Below are 19891 nucleotides of genomic sequence, written 5' to 3'. Positions count from 1 at the left end.
AGATTTTCACGATGGACGGAAGCTTGTCCAACCAAGCGTAAGGATGCTCAGTGAGTTGCCAAGTTCTTGTGTAAAGAAGTCATAAGCAGGTGGGGATTACCCGATCGAATATCCTCAGACAATGGAAGGGGAATTTGTGGATAAATCAGTTAAATTGATGTTGCAAAAATTGGGAATTAAGCAACGTCTTGGAGCAGTTTATCACCCACAAAGTCAAGGGATGTGTGAAAGAATGAACGGTGTCTTGAAAAAATGGTATTGCGAAAATTTGTCAACATACAGGTCTAAACTGGATAGCGGCGCTTCCTTTAGCACTAATGGTGTGTCGCTCAAGTGAGTTACGTTGATCTATGTATGACACCCCATGAGTTGGTAACAGGGAAGAAGGATGCCTACGCCTTGTTTTGCGAACAAGCGGGAAAGGGTCCAAGCTTGGCTCTGTTGGAAGATGAAATGAGAGCGTACGTTACATGGCCAATTTTCATAAAAGTTGTCCACATATGTTTCTGACAGGCAAAGACAAGAAGAGGTGCAGAAGGCGCTTGAGGAGGATAAGAGGAATACAGTACAACCGGAGACAAAGTATTCGTAAAGGTATTCAGAAGGAAGTGGTATAACGAACGTTGTGAAGGACCATTTGAAGTGGTTCGAGTAACTGGAACAGCTGTGTCAGGTTAAGGGGTCTCCTACGTGGTATCATTTGTCACATTGTGTTAAAGCGCCTACAGAAGAGGTGCCACACAGCAGAGAGAGAGGATGGAGAAAGGGGAGAACAGGAAGAGGGAGAGATTGTCAATGTTGGGGTTAACGTTGATAATGGTGACACTTCTGATGATGCCAGAGATGACTATGCAGGGGATGGAAAGGAAAGGGATTTGGGGAAATTGATTTCCAATACGTCCCAGAAGCAACAGGGAATATTTCAGTGGGATGTGAAGCAGCAGAGACCACCAAGGCAAACCTCTGTTAGCCAGGAGAAGCTAGTGATTCAGTTAGACAAAGTAGGCCTAGACCAGTTAGAGAAAAGTCAGACCAAAACGTTACGAAAAACTAGGGATGAAGTAACAACAATGACATCAACACTTCAGTCTGTTATAACAACAGTGGGGAAGCAATTTAACTCTTTCAACATTGACAGTTATTAAAGCCATAAATATATCGCGATTCGATTGTACAAGGAACCAATAGCTCAGCACCAATTTTAGAAGAAAAAGACTGTTATTGAGGTTAGGAGGGGTGAGACAGCTCATCTTCCGTGTAGCTGTGGAGAGATGGAGTGGGGGAGGGGACTTCCTCCCCACATGGAGAGAGATAATTATGGAGAAGAAGTATTGTTATCAGGACCACGATGTAGAAGCGGTGCCCTAGTCAAAGAAAATATATTTTGTACAACAATATGGAGGGGGAAGAGGGTTGTACGAATGATTGTTCACTTATTTTGCGTAATGTTACAGAGAAAGATCAGGGAGAATATACAGTGTACTTATCTAGTGCAAGCATTAACATTTGTTCCGAGTTAAGAATTATTGGTTAAAAGGCTATGTAGTTCGTAAAGTAACGCTTATAATGGAAAAATTGAGGTCTGTTGTAGCCTCCCACAGTCACCGAAGGAGTTCAGGATAAGTTTATTACAGTAGTCACTCCAACAATAAATAATACACAGAGTATATCGTTAACTTTCCCACTAGAAGTAATTAAGGGTGTTAAAGATTCATCAACTAAATCAACTACTTTAATGGTAACTTTGGAAGGATTTAATGGTACGACGGCAAAAACAAATGTAGGAAGTATGACACCGACACCGACAACAACTTTTCTAAAAGTAAAAGGATGTAGCAGGAATGACTCAGCAAATAGTGGTAGAGAATAATATAGGTTCATCTGAAATAGTACAGGATAATATCATGGAGGTACAGGATGAGTTCTTTGGGTTCAACCTAACATCAGAAGATACATCTGATCAATACCGCTCGTTAGGGAAAAGAGAAGCTAAATGGAAAGCATATGGATTTGATTAGTCTGTTTTAAAGATTAAAGATGAGTGGGCAGGGAGAAATCTTTGGTTCCAGCAGTTAACTCATTCTGTAAGATCAGTGAGGAATCTTGAGGGTCCATGTCTGTTGAGAATTCCAGCACCAGAGACGTACCAGGGATTCCATTTTAGAGACGGTCGCTCAACCGCTATCAAGTGTGTGTCGTCCTATGCGTTGAGATGGCTGTTGTATCAGCTTACGAGCATTGACAGATAAAGTAATGTCGTTGTCACAACATTTGTTTGCCTAGGTATAAGTGTTCTTGGTTAAATGAATTACCCTATGTGAATTTGTTGGATGGTAAAGAAAGTCAGGTAACAGCGAACCCTGAAGCATTTGAGGTGAAAGCAGTGAGGGCTAAAAGTTGTTTTGTTCTAATAGGGAAAGCAGATGATGTAAAGGGTATGTTCATGGGAATATCAGATTGTGATGATTATATGATGACTTTGGATAAGCACGAACATAAGGTTAGAGAGAGGACAAATATAATGTAACTTTTTATGTACCAGGTAGTAAGAAGAGCAGGACTTTGATGGTGAAAGATCAGCTTTTGCCTGTCAATGTAACTATTGGGAATTTTAGAGATATTTGGTGGGTTTGTGGTGATAAAGCATATATATTCTTACCCTATGGATGGACAGGATGTTGTTACATGTCGACGTTGAAGCTTCCATATGAGGTTTTTACCATTAAAAGAGGGGTAGCACCGAACACAGATCAATCTGAAACTAGAGTTGAAAACAGGGGTGAAAAGAGACATGGCTACATTTAATAATCTTGAAGCCTACCATTGGAGAATAAGTCTGGGAGAGAAGTGGGGACTCTGTCTTTTTCCCATGGTATGGTAACATTTTTGGCAGATCATATTGATAATATTACATATACGTTGCAGGGTTTACGAATGAAACAATAAGAGGGTTTAACCTCCTGTCAAATACTCAAAAGAAGTCACAGACTGAGCTGTTGAAACATGACATGGCTCTTGACTATATTTTAGCAAAACAAGGTGGCTTATGTTTGGCTATGAATCTAACGGGGGATGATTGTTATACTTTGATCCCAGATAGTTCCGATAATATCACGAGTGTTATAGATGCGTTGGAAGAATATAAGGGATGCGTTTGGGAGATCTGAGGGAGCTGGATGGTCAGCCGAAGTCTTGGTTGCAAGATCAGTTAGGCTCAATAGGAGCAGTGATGGTTCAGATTTTTAGTTGCAGCTCTGATAGCGTTGTGTGTCATGTTTTGCTTTTGTACTTTGTTACTGACCTTTGCAAGCTATGATATTAAGATGGGTTGGTGTTGTGATGCCTGGAGACAACACTCAGATGCCGTTGTTGACTGTTCCGGATCTGGATGAAGATGGACAAGGGGTCTGGATGGAGTACTAATGGATAAATATCCTTTTTTGATTATTTGATCATTTTTCATTTTTTTCAATATTAGTGTGATTTTTAGTATGATTTTTTATGAATCAAAGGGGGAATAGGATAATGTGATTCATACATCATTTATATATCATTTTTTATATTCTTAGTTGATATCATTTATATATCATTTTTATATTCTTAGTTGATATTGATGTTTAATTTGAAAGTGTTGTTTTGCAAAAGATACAGTTTGGTCTTTTCTTTTCTTCCAGAAGCATTTGGGGGAACATGTAGAGATTGAAATACTCAAACAAGGACAATATGAAGGGACAATGACTGGAGGAGATGAAACAAGAGGGTGTGGAAAGATTCCGAATCCATCATCAACAATCCATTGGAAGTCGAGACTACGGGAAGATGAAGTGTAGTGGACTACATTCCAGTGTCTGCAATGAAATATAGACATATTTCATGTGTAATACATAATTTGTGTCATACTCTTACGTATTATTTTTTGTAGAATGATGTTTGATGTTATTGGATACATGTGGGGATCTTAGATGTTTTTGTTTATTTCGTTGATGCTTAGGGACACGGAGTCTAGGCAGGAAGAGGTCCACTGTAGGGTCCAATGGGTTGACCAGCCCTTAGAGTGGACATTTTTGGATAGTATTTTGTTTGCAGGGGCTTACATGTGTATTTAATTGCATCATAGTTTCAAATGCATTTACATGGTTTATGAGTTTATCTGGAGTATCTAGGTGGTTGCCTGGGGCAGAGGGACCGTGAGAGAATTTTACTGTCTTGATTGATGGATGGATGGATTTGGAACGAAGGTTGCCGGACAGTTTTTCAGCTCTCACACTCCATAAAGATTTGTTAATATTTCATAGTAATGTATTCACACCTTCATAAACAGTTATTCATATTTCATAGAAAGGTATTTACACTCCTAGAGAATAATGTTTTTGGTTTAATGTTAAAGATACTCAATAAGATAAATTGTTACTTGTCATAATCCTGTTCTGTTTGGTTTCGAGACTTTTAGGTAGTCTCGAAGGGGGGAAATGTCGTGTATTAGGATTGTTCACGAACCCCGTGGCTTTTAACGTCTAGGGTGATGGACATGAGACCCGTAACATAAATTCATGCAAATTATAAGTGTAGTATGGAACAGTGAGAACAAATAGGACACAACTACCATGAACTACCGTCAAACACACATGGTTTATTACTAGAACACACGGTAAGGGTTTGGGAAAAAGGGCTGAGCAGGACCCAAGAAATGAAACAATAGTGTAAAACCCCCTAAACTGATCTAGCCTGCCTAAAGAACCGCTAGGCTACTGCTACTCATACAAAAGTACAGTGGGTGGTCCGCTCAGGTCTAACTAGTGTTTTTAGACAGATTTCTTCCCTACGGGTAATGTACGCCCAAGGGCAACTAGCTTAAACTCCCCTTTTCCCAGAAACACACCAAGCTACAAAACAGGGTAATCAGCAATAAAGTACGTACACAATACACAGGACACAACAGTATCCACACTCACATAAAGAAATGGCTTCTAACAAAGTTACCAATAGGGTAACCAACAACTTAGTGAGTACACAACACACAGGACACCACCGTGTCCATACTCACATATGGCAAAAAAATCTCTCTCCCTTGCAACACACACAAGTTTGGTTTTATATACAATGGGATGTGTGATTGAACAAACGAGTAACAGGTGGTGCAATTCACAGGAATGTTCACTGATTGGTCCAATCATCAGACACCTCAACGACCACCAATCAGGAACATACAGGACACCTGTGATTAGGGCAGAAGGAGAGAAAAACACAGGACACAGGATACCTGTATCCGTAACACTCCCACCCTTAAAAGAGCAAACCACAATGGTTTGCGACACCGTACTATCACAACACCCAAAGTTCACAAATCATCCTGCCGGGATAACAAAAAAAAACCTAGATCATTACACACGAGACAAAGCATCTGCCAACACATTATCCATCCCCCTTTTTGTGGCGGATCTCCAAATTATAATTTTGCACGACAAGTGCCCAACGCATAAGGCGTTGGTTCTGGTTGTACATCCGGTGGAGAAAAACTAAGGGGTTATGGTCAGTATACACTATTACTGGTAATGCACTGGAACCAACATAAACTTCAAAGTACTGCAGAGCTAACAACAAAGCTAGAGCTTCTTGTTCAATGGTGGAATAGTTTGTCTGACATTTGTTAAATTTCCGTGAAAAATAACAGACAGGATGGTCCACTCCACTCTGGTCTTGCTGCAGTAGAACAGCACCAGCACCTCTGGCACTTGCATCTACCTCCAGTTTAAACGGCCGTTCAAAATCTGGCGCAGCAAGAACAGGAGTACTACACAAGAGTGCTTTAGCAGTGTTGAAAGCAGTACAACAATCTTCAGACCATACAAATTTTCTCGCCGGACTGAGCAAATCCGTTAATGGAGCAACTACCGCAGAGAAATTTTTACAGAAACTACGGTAGTAGCCAACCATCCCTAAAAAACGGCGTAGCTCTCTTCTGGTGGTAGGTGCAGAAATGCGTTTATAGCTGAGACCTTGGCATCTACAGGCGCACCTGACCATGGCCGACCTGTTTACCAAGATACGTAACAGTGGCCTTCCCAAACTCACGCACTTTGCTAAGTTCAGGGTTAGAGAAGCGGTTGCTAGACGTTCACACACTACCCTTAGAGTGTTAACATGATCAGACCACTCAGTTGAATAAATTACCAGATCATCAAGGTAAGCACTACAATTACGAACTCCAGCCAATACTGTGTTAACCAGGCGTTGAAAGTGGCTGGTGCGTTCCGCATCCCAAATGCCATGACAGCATATTGTAGGAAGTGATCTGGGGTCACAAATGCAGAGATGTCGGAGGTACGTGGGGTTAACGGCACCTGCCAGTAACCTTTTAGAAGATCTAATTTGGTTACATAAGTAGCAGCACCAACAGTATCAATACAGTCATCCAGTCTGGGTAACGGAACGAGTCGGGCACTGTGACCGCATTGACTTTCGATAGTCCGTACATAATCTGGATGTCCCATCAGGTTTAGGAACCAGAATGCACGGAGAACTCCAAGGACTTGAACTTGGCATAGCCAGGTTATTCTCCAGCAAATAACCGACCTCACCCCTCATTATCTTTCTCTTAGCGACGTTGACACGATAACGGATGTTGCTTGATAGGTGCAGCGTTTCCAACATTAATGTTCATGTTCTAACACATTTGTACATGTAGGAACATCATTAAAAAGACATGGAAAGCTGTGTAATAGTCTCACAATATCATCTGACTGTCTGTCCGTTAAATGAATCAGGCTTGACGGGAGAGACAGCAGCATCTCTGAATTAGGCAATCTAGCACACTGCTGCTGAGTATTGCGCAACTCCAAACCATCTCCGTCCACATCATTAACATGACCTCCCACTACAGCCGTAGCAGCAACAGAGACAGCCAACTCGGCCAGTTTCTCTGGACTGTCTACCTGAGTGACGGGTCTGGTGTGGTATGTCTTCAACATGTTAACGTGGCACACACGAGATTGGCGTTTTCTATCAGGAGTCTGTATCACATAGTCAGTTTCAGTTAGTTTCTTTTCAATGACATAAGGACCAGAGAAACGTGCTGACAATGACGCTCCTGGCACAGGCAACAACACAAGAACTCGGTCACCTGGCTGCAGTGAACGAGAAACAGCCTGTGTGTCATAGTGTCGTTTCATCCGTTTCTGTGAGGAAGACAGCGCTTCCTTTGCTAGAGCACAGGCAGCATGTAGGCGCTCACGAAAGCGACTAACGTAGTCCAACACATTTTCTTTCACACACAACTCTTGTGACAAAAACTGATCCTTAAGGACTTTCATAGGGCCCTCTCATGGTGTGTGTCCAAACACCAGTTCAGCTGGGCTGAACCCTAGGGATTCCTGTACTGTCTCACGGACAGCAAACAACACTAGAGGAACTCCCTCATCCCAATCTTTCTCAGATTCCAAGCAATATTTACGAGACATAGACTTCAGTGTCTGATGCCAACGTTCAGCGCACCCTGAGACTCTGGGTGATATGCGCTTGACACACGGTGTGTAACTGACAAGGATTTTAACACTTGTTTGAAAAGTGTAGAAAGGAAATTCGTACCCTGATCAGTTTGTATCACCTTAGGTAATCCAAAAGTTGAGAAGAATTTGATCAACGCTTTACTCACCACTGGAGCAGTAATCCTTCGCAGAGGAATGGCCTCTGGGTACCTGGTGGCCACACATAATTGTCAACATAAACTGGTTACCAGATTTTGTTTTTGGTAATGGTCCAACACAATCAACCATCACATGTTCGAATGGTTCACCTATGGCCGGTATGGGACACAGAGGCGCGGGAAATAACCTGGTTCGGTTTCCCAACTACTTGACAGGTGTGGCAAGTCCGACAGAACCGAGCCACATCTTGTTTTAAGCCAGGCCAAAAGAAATGTCGCAAACTCGATCATACGTCTTGGTGACTCCCAGATGTCCGGACCACTGGTGATCATGAGCGAGGGATAAAACATTTTGTCGAAAGGCTGTAGGAATCACTATTTGGTAAACAGCATTCCAATCTCCGCCAGCGTCAACATGGGATGTCCATTTACGCATGAGGAGATTACCATCAATAGAAGTATGCCATGTTTTTCCTTCTTTAGCTCGTCCTCTGAGACAACACTAGAAAAACATTTAGCCAGGCTACTGTCAACCTGTTGGTTAGCGATCAGCTGCTCACGAAGTAACTGGTAACTGTATTGCCTCAGCAACAAGTTCCACATCCTTCTTCCTTTCTCTGGGCTGTTGGTCAGACTGCCAGCTTACCAGAGGTAGCACCCGAACTATCCTCTGGGTCACACTCTCTGAATAGAATCGTGTTCGACAAATCTATCACTTCACCCACTTGTCGTGCTTTGAGCACGTGTGACAGCACAAAGCGGGGAACACATCTGGATAACCTTGTGCCAGCTCCTCAGAGAGAGACTGGTCACTTTTATCCAATACCTCCAATACGGGTATCACCTTTCCTCCGGCAATATCGTTGCCCATTATAAATGTCACACCTTTTACTGGCAACATAGGACGTACGCCAACTCTGAACAATCCACTGACTAATTCAGAGTGTACGTTCACAAAGTGCAATGGCACTGGGACGAAACCCATTTCAATTCCTTGTACTAACACACTGGACCCACAATATGTATTATTAGACAAGGGCAACACATCAGCGAGTATGAGCGACTGCGCCCACCAGTATCTCTGAGGATTCTAACTGGGACGCTGAGACGCTTCATCATCTGATATAGAAACAAACCCCTCAAAATGAACGGTTCATAACTGTGATCTGGGACAGGGACTTTCAAACCACATTCACTATGAGGCTTCTGTCTTGATTCTGGCCTTACAACCGTCACGAATCAGCCCAACACCCGTTGGCGGCCTGGCGTGCTGAGTCATCCCCGGCTTGCGTTTAAGCAAAAAGCAATCACTAACCAAATGTCCCACCTTATGACAATAGAAATAGTGACGCACATCTTTTGGGGCGTGCTGGATGTACTGCTGGTCGACTAGGACTAAAAGTTAGCAACTCCGCAGCCCTGCTCTCCTGTCGAGCCGAAAACACGCTCTTATGCGTCAACACAAACTCGTCTGCCAATACAGACGCTTCCGACAGTGAGGATACTTTCTGTTCGTTCAGATAAACTACAATGCGTTCCGGTAAGCAATTTTTAAACTCTTCTAACAAGATTAACTCCCGTGAGAGGTAAAATCAGTTACCTTACTAGCACTGTGCCATTTGTCAAACAGATTTCCTTTGTCTCTAGCAAACTCCACATACGTCTGAGTAGGAGACTTTTATGAGACCTAAATCTCTGTCGATATGCCTCAGGAACAAGCTCATAGGCACGAAGAACAGTAGCTTTGACCACTTCATAATTCAAACTGTCTTCAAGAGGTAGCGCTGCCAGAACCTCTTGGGCTTTACCTGTTAGTTTACACTGAAGTAATAGGCACCATACCTCTCCGGGCCATTTCAATGCTACCGCTATACGTTCAAACACACTGAAATAGGAATCAACCTCTGACTCCCTGAACACAGGTACCAAGGTGATCTGCCTACTAATATCAAACGTAGCAGCCGACACAGCTGGTGAGGATGGCTCACTAGCAGGCATAGTATGAGCAGCGACTAACCTCGCTGTTTCTGCCTCCAGTTCCATTTTACGCACCTCCAGTTCCATCTTACGCGTCTCCAGTTCTTGATCAAGCCTACGCGTCTCCAGTTCTTGATCCTCACGCGTCTCCAGTTCTACCTCAGCTTACGCGTCTCCTGTTCTGCCTCTAGCTTACGCGTCTCCTGTTCTGCCTCTAGCTTACGCATCTCCAGCTTGTCTTGCCTGATTTGTGCCCGCTCTTCCGCCTCCATTTGGAGCCGTGTCGAGCGGACATCGATCCTGGCATCACTGTCAGTCAGTGGGGAGAGTGGGTCATAACGGGGCAATGTGGCTGGAGCCTTAGCCTCGTCCTCAGACACTGATGGGCTTCCAGGAACAGCAACAACATCCCCTACAGGAGCAGCAGACTCAGGCGGCGGTAACTCAAGCACTCGCTCGTTTAACAATATCGCTAGCACTACTTCCCTTACTTCTGCTTTCACTAAACCCCTCGGTATGGGTACAGAAAAGTGGTCAGCCAAAGCCTGTAGATCCACTCTACGGCAATTATCAAAAACCTCCCACGTAGGGTTTTCCAAAAATGCCTCCAACTCAAAAGTAGCCATCCTACTAGCAACACGAGCCGTCGACTACTGAACACACAAAAAAAACAGGTAGTTACAGCTGCCAAGCTCAACACTGAACCAGACACTGACTAATTTACATGAGTAGCATGGGATAGATAGGATCCCGGACGAACCCCCACTTTATGTTACGAACCCCGTGGCTTTTAAACGTCTAGGGTGACGGACATGAGACCCGTAACATAAATTCATGCAAATTATAAGTGTAGTATGGAACAGTGAGAACAAATAGGACACAACTACCATGAACTACCGTCAAACACACATGGTTTATTTCAGAACACACGGTAAGGGTTTGGGAAAAAGGGCTGAGCAGGACCCAAGAAATGAAACAATAGTGTAAAGCCCCCTAAACTGATCTAGCCTGCCTAAAGAACCGCTAGGCTACTGCTAGTCATACAAAAGTACAGTGGGTGGTCCGCTCAGGTCTAACTAGTGTTTTTAGACAGAATTCTTCCTCTACGGGTAATGTACGCCCAAGGGCAACTAGCTTAAACTCCCCTTTTCCCAGAAACACACCAAGCTACAAAACAGGGTAATCAGCAATAAAGTACGTTACACAATACACAGGACACAACAGTATCCAAACTCACATAAAGAAATGGCTTCTAACAAAGTTACCAATAGGGTAACCAACAACTTAGTGAGTACACAACACACAGGACACCACCGTGTCCATACTCACATATGGCAAAAATCTCTCTCCTTGCAACACACACAAGTTTGGTTTTTATAACATGGGATGTGTGATTGAACAAACGAGTAACAGGTGGTGCAATTCACAGGAATGTTCACTGATTGGTCCAATCATCAGACACCTCAACGACCACCAATCAGGAACATACAGGACACCTGTGATTAGGGCAGAAGGAGAGAAAAACACAGGACACAGGATACCTGTATCCGTAACACTCCCCACCCTTAAAAGAGCAAACCACAATGGTTTGCGACACACGTACTATCACAACACCCAAATTCACAAATCATCCTGCCGGGATAACAAAAAAAAACCTAGATCATTACACACGAGACAAAGCATCTGCCAACACATTATCCATCCCCTTTTTGTGGCGGATCTCCAAATTATAATTTTGCACGACAAGTGCCCAACGCATAAGGCGTTGGTTCTGGTTGTACATCCGGTGGAGAAAAACTAAGGGGTTATGGTCAGTATACACTATTACTGGTAATTCACTGGAACCAACATAAACTTCAAAGTACTGCAGAGCTAACAACAAAGCTAGAGCTTCTTGTTCAATGGTGGAATAGTTTGTCTGACATTTGTTAAATTTCCGTGAAAAATAACAGACAGGATGGTCCACTCCACTCTGGTCTTGCTGCAGTAGAACAGCACCAGCACCTCTGGCACTTGCATCTACCTCCAGTTTAAACGGCCGTTCAAAATCTGGGCGCAGCAAGAACAGGAGTACTACACAAGAGTGCTTTAGCAGTGTTGAAAGCAGTACAACAATCTTCAGACCATACAAATTTTCTCGCCGGACTGAGCAAATCCGTTAATGGAGCAACTACCGCAGAGAAATTTTTACAGAAACTACGGTAGTAGCCAACCATCCCTAAAAAACGGCGTAGCTCTCTTCTGGTGGTAGGTGCGGGAAATGCGTTTATAGCTGAGACCTTGGCATCTACAGGGCGCACCTGACCATGGCCGACCTGTTTACCAAGATACGTAACAGTGGCCTTCCCAAACTCGCACTTTGCTAAGTTCAGGGTTAGAGAAGCGGTTGCTAGACGTTCACACACTACCCTTAGAGTGTTAACATGATCAGACCACTCAGTTGAATAAATTACCAGATCATCAAGGTAAGCACTACAATTACGAACTCCAGCCAATACTGTGTTAACCAGGCGTTGGAAAGTGGCTGGTGCGTTCCGCATCCCAAATGCCATGACAGCATATTGTAGGAAGTGATCTGGGGTCACAAATGCAGAGATGTCGGAGGCACGTGGGGTTAACGGCACCTGCCAGTAACCTTTTAGAAGATCTAATTTGGTTACATAAGTAGCAGCACCAACAGTATCAATACAGTCATCCAGTCTGGGTAACGGGAACGAGTCGGGCACTGTGACCGCATTGACTTTCCGATAGTCCGTACATAATCTGGATGTCCCATCAGGTTTAGGAACCAGAATGCACGGAGAACTCCAAGGACTTGAACTTGGCATAGCCAGGTTATTCTCCAGCAAATAACCGACCTCACCCCTCATTATCTTTCTCTTAGCGACGTTGACACGATACGGATGTTGCTTGATAGGTGCAGCGTTTCCAACATTAATGTCATGTTCTAACACATTTGTACATGTAGGAACATCATTAAAAAGACATGGAAAGCTGTGTAATAGTCTCACAATATCATCTGACTGTCTGTCCGTTAAATGAATCAGGCTTGACGGGAGAGACAGCAGCATCTCTGAATTAGGCAATCTAGCACACTGCTGCTGAGTATTGCGCAACTCCAAACCATCTCCGTCCACATCATTAACATGACCTCCCACTACAGCCGTAGCAGCAACAGAGACAGCCAACTCGGCCAGTTTCTCTGGACTGTCTACCTGAGTGACGGGTCTGGTGTGGTATGTCTTCAACATGTTAACGTGGCACACACGAGATTGGCGTTTTCTATCAGGAGTCTGTATCACATAGTCAGTTTCAGTTAGTTTCTTTTCAATGACATAAGGACCAGAGAAACGTGCTGACAATGACGCTCCTGGCACAGGCAACAACACAAGAACTCGGTCACCTGGCTGCAGTGAACGAGAAACAGCCTGTGTGTCATAGTGTCGTTTCATCCGTTTCTGTGAGGAAGACAGCGCTTCCTTTGCTAGAGCACAGGCAGCATGTAGGCGCTCACGGCGACTAACGTAGTCCAACACATTTTCTTTCACACACAACTCTTGTGACAAAAACTGATCCTTAAGGACTTTCATAGGCCCTCTCATGGTGTGTCCAAACACCAGTTCAGCTGGGCTGAACCCTAGGGATTCCTGTACTGTCTCACGGACAGCAAACAACACTAGAGGAACTCCCTCATCCCAATCTTTCTCAGATTCCATGCAATATTTACGGAGCATAGACTTCAGTGTCTGATGCCAACGTTCAAGCGCACCCTGAGACTCTGGGTGATATGCGCTTGACACACGGTGTGTAACTGACAAGGATTTTAACACTTGTTTGAAAAGTGTAGAAAGGAAATTCGTACCCTGATCAGTTTGTATCACCTTAGGTAATCCAAAAGTTGAGAAGAATTTGATCAACGCTTTACTCACCACTGGAGCAGTAATCCTTCGCAGAGGAATGGCCTCTGGGTACCTGGTGGCCACACACATAATTGTCAACATAAACTGGTTACCAGATTTTGTTTTTGGTAATGGTCCAACACAATCAACCATCACATGTTCGAATGGTTCACCTATGGCCGGTATGGGACACAGAGGCGCGGGGAAATAACCTGGTTCGGTTTCCCAACTACTTGACAGGTGTGGCAAGTCCGACAGAACCGAGCCACATCTTGTTTTAAGCCAGGCCAAAAGAAATGTCGCAAAACTCGATCATACGTCTTGGTGACTCCCAGATGTCCGGACCACTGGTGATCATGAGCGAGGATAAAACATTTTGTCGAAAGGCTGTAGGAATCACTATTTGGTAAACAGCATTCCAATCTCCGCCAGCGTCAACATGGGATGTCCATTTACGCATGAGGAGATTACCATCAATGAAGTATGCCATGTTTTCCTTCTTTAGCTCGTCCTCTGAGACAACACTAGAAAAACATTTAGCCAGGCTACTGTCAACCTGTTGGTTAGCGATCAGCTGCTCACGAGTAACTGGTAACTGTATTGCCTCAGCAACAAGTTCCACATCCTTCTTCCTTTCTCTGGGCTGTTGGTCAGACTGCACCAGCTTACCAGAGGTAGCACCCGAACTATCCTCTGGGTCACACTCTCTGAATAGAATCGTGTTCGACAAATCTATCACTTCACCCACTTGTCGTGCTTGAGCACGTGTGACAGCACAAGCGGGGAACACATCTGGATAACCTTGTGCCAGCTCCTCAGAGAGAGACTGGTCACTTTTATCCAATACCTCCAATACGGGTATCACCTTTCCTCCGGCAATATCGTTGCCCATTATAAATGTCACACCTTTTACTGGCAACCTAGGACGTACGCCAACTCTGAACAATCCACTGACTAATTCAGAGTGTACGTTCACAAAGTGCAATGGCACTGGGACGAAACCCATTTCAATTCCTTGTACTAACACACTGGACCCACAATATGTATTATTAGACAAGGGCAACACATCAGCGAGTATGAACGACTGCGCCGCACCAGTATCTCTGAGGATTCTAACTGGACGCTGAGACGCTTCATCATCTGATATAGAAACAAACCCCTCAAAAATGAACGGTTCATAACTGTGATCTGGGACAGGGACTTTCAAACCACATTCACTATGAGGCTTCTGTCTTGATTCTGGCCTTACAACCGCATCGAATCAGCCCAACACCCGTTGGCGGCCTGGCGTGCTGAGTCATCCCCGGCTTGCGTTTAAGCAAAAAGCAATCACTAACCAAATGTCCCACCTTATGACAATAGAAATAGTGACGCACATCTTTTGGGCGTGCTGGATGTACTGCTGGTCGACTAGGACTAAAAGTTAGCAACTCCGCAGCCCTGCTCTCCGTACGAGCCGAAAACACGCTCTTATGCGTCAACACAAACTCGTCTGCCAATACAGACGCTTCCGACAGTGAGGATACTTTCTGTTCGTTCAGATAAACTACAATGCGTTCCGGTAAGCAATTTTTAAACTCTTCTAACAAGATTAACTCCCGTAGAGAGGTAAAATCAGTTACCTTACTAGCACTGTGCCATTTGTCAAACAGATTTCCTTTGTCTCTAGCAAACTCCACATAAGTCTGAGTAGGAGACTTTTTATGAGACCTAAATCTCTGTCGATATGCCTCAGGAACAAGCTCATAGGCACGAAGAACAGTAGCTTTGACCACTTCATAATTCAAACTGTCTTCAAGAGGTAGCGCTGCCAGAACCTCTTGGGCTTTACCTGTTAGTTTACACTGAAGTAATAGGCACCATACCTCTCCGGGCCATTTCAATGCTACCGCTATACGTTCAAACACACTGAAATAGGAATCAACCTCTGACTCCCCTGAACACAGGTACCAAGGTGATCTGCCTACTAATATCAAACGTAGCAGCCGACACAGCTGGTGAGGATGGCTCACTAGCAGGCATAGTATGAGCAGCGACTAACCTCGCTGTTTCTGCCTCCAGTTCCATTTACGCACCTCCAGTTCCATCTTACGCGTCTCCAGTTCTTGATCAAGCCTACGCGTCTCCAGTTCTTGATCAAGCCTCACGCGTCTCCAGTTCTACCTCTAGCTTACGCGTCTCCTGTTCTGCCTCTAGCTTACGCGTCTCCTGTTCTGCCTCTAGCTTACGCATCTCCAGCTTGTCTTGCCTGATTTGTGCCCGCTCTTCCGCCTCCATTTGGAGCCGTGTCGAGCGGACATCGATCCTGGCATCACTGTCAGTCAGTGGGGAGAGTGGGTCATAACGGGGCAATGTGGCTGGAGCCTTAGCCTCGTCCTCAGACACTGATGGGCTTCCAGGAACAGCAACAACATCCCCTACAGGAGCAGCAGACTCAGGCGGCGGTAACTCAAGCACTCGCTCGTTTAACAATATCGCTAGCACTACTTCCCTTACTTCTGCTTTCACTAAACCCCTCGGTATGGGTACAGAAAAGTGGTCAGCCAAAGCCTGTAGATCCACTCTACGGCAATTATCAAAAACCTCCCACGTAGGGTTTTCCAAAAATGCCTCCAACTCAAAAGTAGCCATCCTACTAGCAACACGAGCCGTCGAGCTACTGAACACACAAAAAAAACAGGTAGTTACAGCTGCCAAGCTCAACACTGAACCAGACACTGACTAATTTACATGAGTAGCATGGGATAGATAGGATCCCGGACGAACCCCCACTTTATGTTACGAACCCCGTGGCTTTTAAACGTCTAGGGTGACGGACATGAGACCCGTAACATAAATTCATGCAAATTATAAGTGTAGTATGGAACAGTGAGAACAAATAGGACACAACTACCATGAACTACCGTCAAACACACATGGTTTATTTCAGAACACACGGTAAGGGTTTGGGAAAAAGGGCTGAGCAGGACCCAAGAAATGAAACAATAGTGTAAAGCCCCTAAACTGATCTAGCCTGCCTAAAGAACCGCTAGGCTACTGCTAGTCATACAAAAGTACAGTGGGTGGTCCGCTCAGGTCTAACTAGTGTTTTTAGACAGAATTCTTCCCTACGGGTAATGTACGCCCAAGGGCAACTAGCTTAAACTCCCCTTTTCCCAGAAACACACCAAGCTACAAAACAGGGTAATCAGCAATAAAGTACGTACACAATACACAGGACACAACAGTATCCAAACTCACATAAAGAAATGGCTTCTAACAAAGTTACCAATAGGGTAACCAACAACTTAGTGAGTACACAACACACAGGACACCACCGTGTCCATACTCACATATGGCAAAAATCTCTCTCCCTTGCAACACACACAAGTTTGGTTTTTATAACATGGGATGTGTGATTGAACAAACGAGTAACAGGTGGTGCAATTCACAGGAATGTTCACTGATTGGTCCAATCATCAGACACCTCAACGACCACCAATCAGGAACATACAGGAAACCTGTGATTAGGGCAGAAGGAGAGAAAAACACAGGACACAGGATACCTGTATCCGTAACAAGGATTATGCCTTTGTTAAATGTTTTTATGATCTTAGCTCAAATGTAGCCGTTTGGAGGGTGGCCTTCCCAGGGGATAGGTGATTGGACGAAAAAGGGAGCAACCCATTTTTGCCATTGTTTATAAGTAGGAGCTAGACAAAGGGGGAGTCAGAAGCATTCAGATTAATTTGGGAAGGTGCTTCTCAAGACACCGCGGGTCTGTAACTTATGCTGTAAACGTGTGATATTAATAAAAGCCTCTAATCACGGTGCAGCCTAAGCGGACTCTTTGTTGACAGCAATAACCACCCACATCCGGCGGGACACGATACTATCACCCGTGATAAACCTGAGTGCACAATGGTAAATAGCATCCAGTGGTTTTAATGTGTTTGCCGATGCATGCATATAGATAATATCACCATAATCTAAAACGGACATAAAAAGTAGCCTGCACAATTTGTTTTCTATTTACGGAGGACAGACAAGCCCTGTTTCTGTAAAGGAACCCTATCTTGAATTTGAGCTTTTTTCCCAATTCAGTAACATGTTTTTTAAAAGAAAGCCTATCATCTAACCATACCCCTAAGTATTTATATGCAGAGACCTGTTTGATTTGAGTACCATCCAAGCTAGTGATTACAAAAGTGTTTCTAATTGAGAGTTTAGACCTAGAAAAAAACATGACATTTGTTTTCTTAGCGTTTAAAACAAGTTTAAGCTGTAAAAGAGACCCCTGTAGTATCCTAAAATCAGACTCCAACTGCATTAAAGCTTGGTCCGCTGTTGGAGCAATAGAGTACATCACTGTGTCATCTGCATATAAATGGAATTTACAATATCTGACATCATCACCAATGGCACAACATTAAGAACAATATAGAGATAGATACAGTGGGGGAAAAAAGTATTTAGTCAGCCACCAATTGTGCAAGTTCTCCCACTTAAAAAGATGAGAGAGGCCAGTAATTTTTATCATAGGTACACGTCAACTATGACAGACAAATTGAGGGAAAAAAATCCAGAAAATCACATTGTAGGATTTTTTATGAATTTATTTGCAAATTATGGTGGAAAATAAGTATTTGGTCACCTACAAACAAGCAAGATGTCTGGCTCTCACAGACCTGTAACTTCTTCTTTAAGAGGCTCCTCTGTCCTCCACTCGTTACCTGTATTGATGGAACCTGTTTTAACTTGTTATCAGTATAAAAGACACCTGTCCACAACCTCAAACAGTCACACTCCAAACTCCACTATGGCCAAGACCAAAGAGCTGTCAAAGGACACCAGAAACAAAATTGTAGACCTGCACCTGGCTGGGAAGACTGAATCTGCAATAGGTAAGCAGCTTGGTTTGAAGAAATCAACTGTGGGAGCAATTATTAGGAAATGGAAGACATACAAGACCACTGATAATCTCCCTCGATCTGGGGCTCCACGCAAGATCTCACCCCGTGGGGTCAAAATGATCACAAGAACGGTGAGCAAAAATCCCAGAACCACACGGGGGGACCTAGTGAATGACCTGCAGAGAGCTGGGACCAAAGTAACAAAGCCTACCATCAGTAACACACTACGCCGCCAGGGACTCAAATCCTGCAGTGCCAGAGGTGTCCCCCTGCTTAAGCCAGTACATGTCCAGGCCCGTCTGAAGTTTGCTAGAGTGCATTTGGATGATCCAGAAGAGGATTGGGAGAATGTCATATGGTCAGATGAAACCAAAATAGAACTTTTTGGTAAAAACTCAACTCGTCGTGTTTGGAGGACAAAGAATGCTGAGTTGCATCCAAAGAACACCATACCTACTGTGAAGCATGGGGGTGGAAACATCATGCTTTGGGGCTGTTTTTCTGCAAAGGGACCAGGAAAAGGGACTGAAAACCTCCTTCCATCAGCAAGGGCATTGAAGATGAAACGTGGCTGGGTCTTTCAGCATGACAATGATCCCAAACACACCGCCGGGCAACGAAGGAGTGGCTTCGTAAGAAGCATTTCAAGGTCCTGGAGTGGCCTAGCCAGTCTCCAGATCTCAACCCCATAGAAAATCTTTGGAGGGAGTTGAAAGTCCGTGTTGCCCAGCGACAGCCCCAAAACATCACTGCTCTAGAGGAGATATGCATGGAGGAATGGGCCAAAATACCAGCAACAGTGTGTGAAAACCTTGTGAAGACTTACAGAAAACGTTTGACCTGTGTCATTGCCAACAAAGGGTATATAACAAATTATTGAGAAACTTTTGTTATTGACCAAATACTTATTTTCCACCATAATTTGCAAATAAATTCATAAAAAATCCTACAATGTGATTTTCTGGAGAGAAAAAAATCTCATTTTGTCTGTCATAGTTGACGTGTACCTATGATGAAAATTACAGGCCTCTCTCGTCTTTTTAAGTGGGAGAACTTGCACAATTGATGGCTGACTAAATACTTTTTTCCCCCACTGTATATAATGAAGAAGAGATATACTTGTTTTTGTGGAACAGACCAGAGAAAGCATGCCTGCTATATGTATCTTGGCATGATACAGTTGTAGGATCTTAATTTGATCACTATTTTGTTGCTGAGAAGTTTCTTGCACCGCAGGAAATGCAGATAAGCTTTGTGATATACATAAATTCACTAAACACCTGCACCAAAAAAGTGGTTATATTAATAGTATTGCACTTTTCATGTAGCCTTATTTTGGAGAGCTAATAGCCTAACCATCAATGGAACAACATTATGGACTAGACGTTAAAATACTTTTGCTGCAGGATTATTTTGCTGCAACAATACTGGTCAAATTAAGATCTTACATCTGTACATCTACAGTACACGTGTAATTTGTA

The sequence above is a fragment of the Coregonus clupeaformis genome, chromosome 34, assembly GCF_020615455.1.
Source record: "Coregonus clupeaformis isolate EN_2021a chromosome 34, ASM2061545v1, whole genome shotgun sequence".
NCBI classification, from domain to species: Eukaryota; Metazoa; Chordata; class Actinopteri; order Salmoniformes; family Salmonidae; genus Coregonus; species Coregonus clupeaformis.
This window is presented reverse-complemented; position numbering follows the sequence as displayed.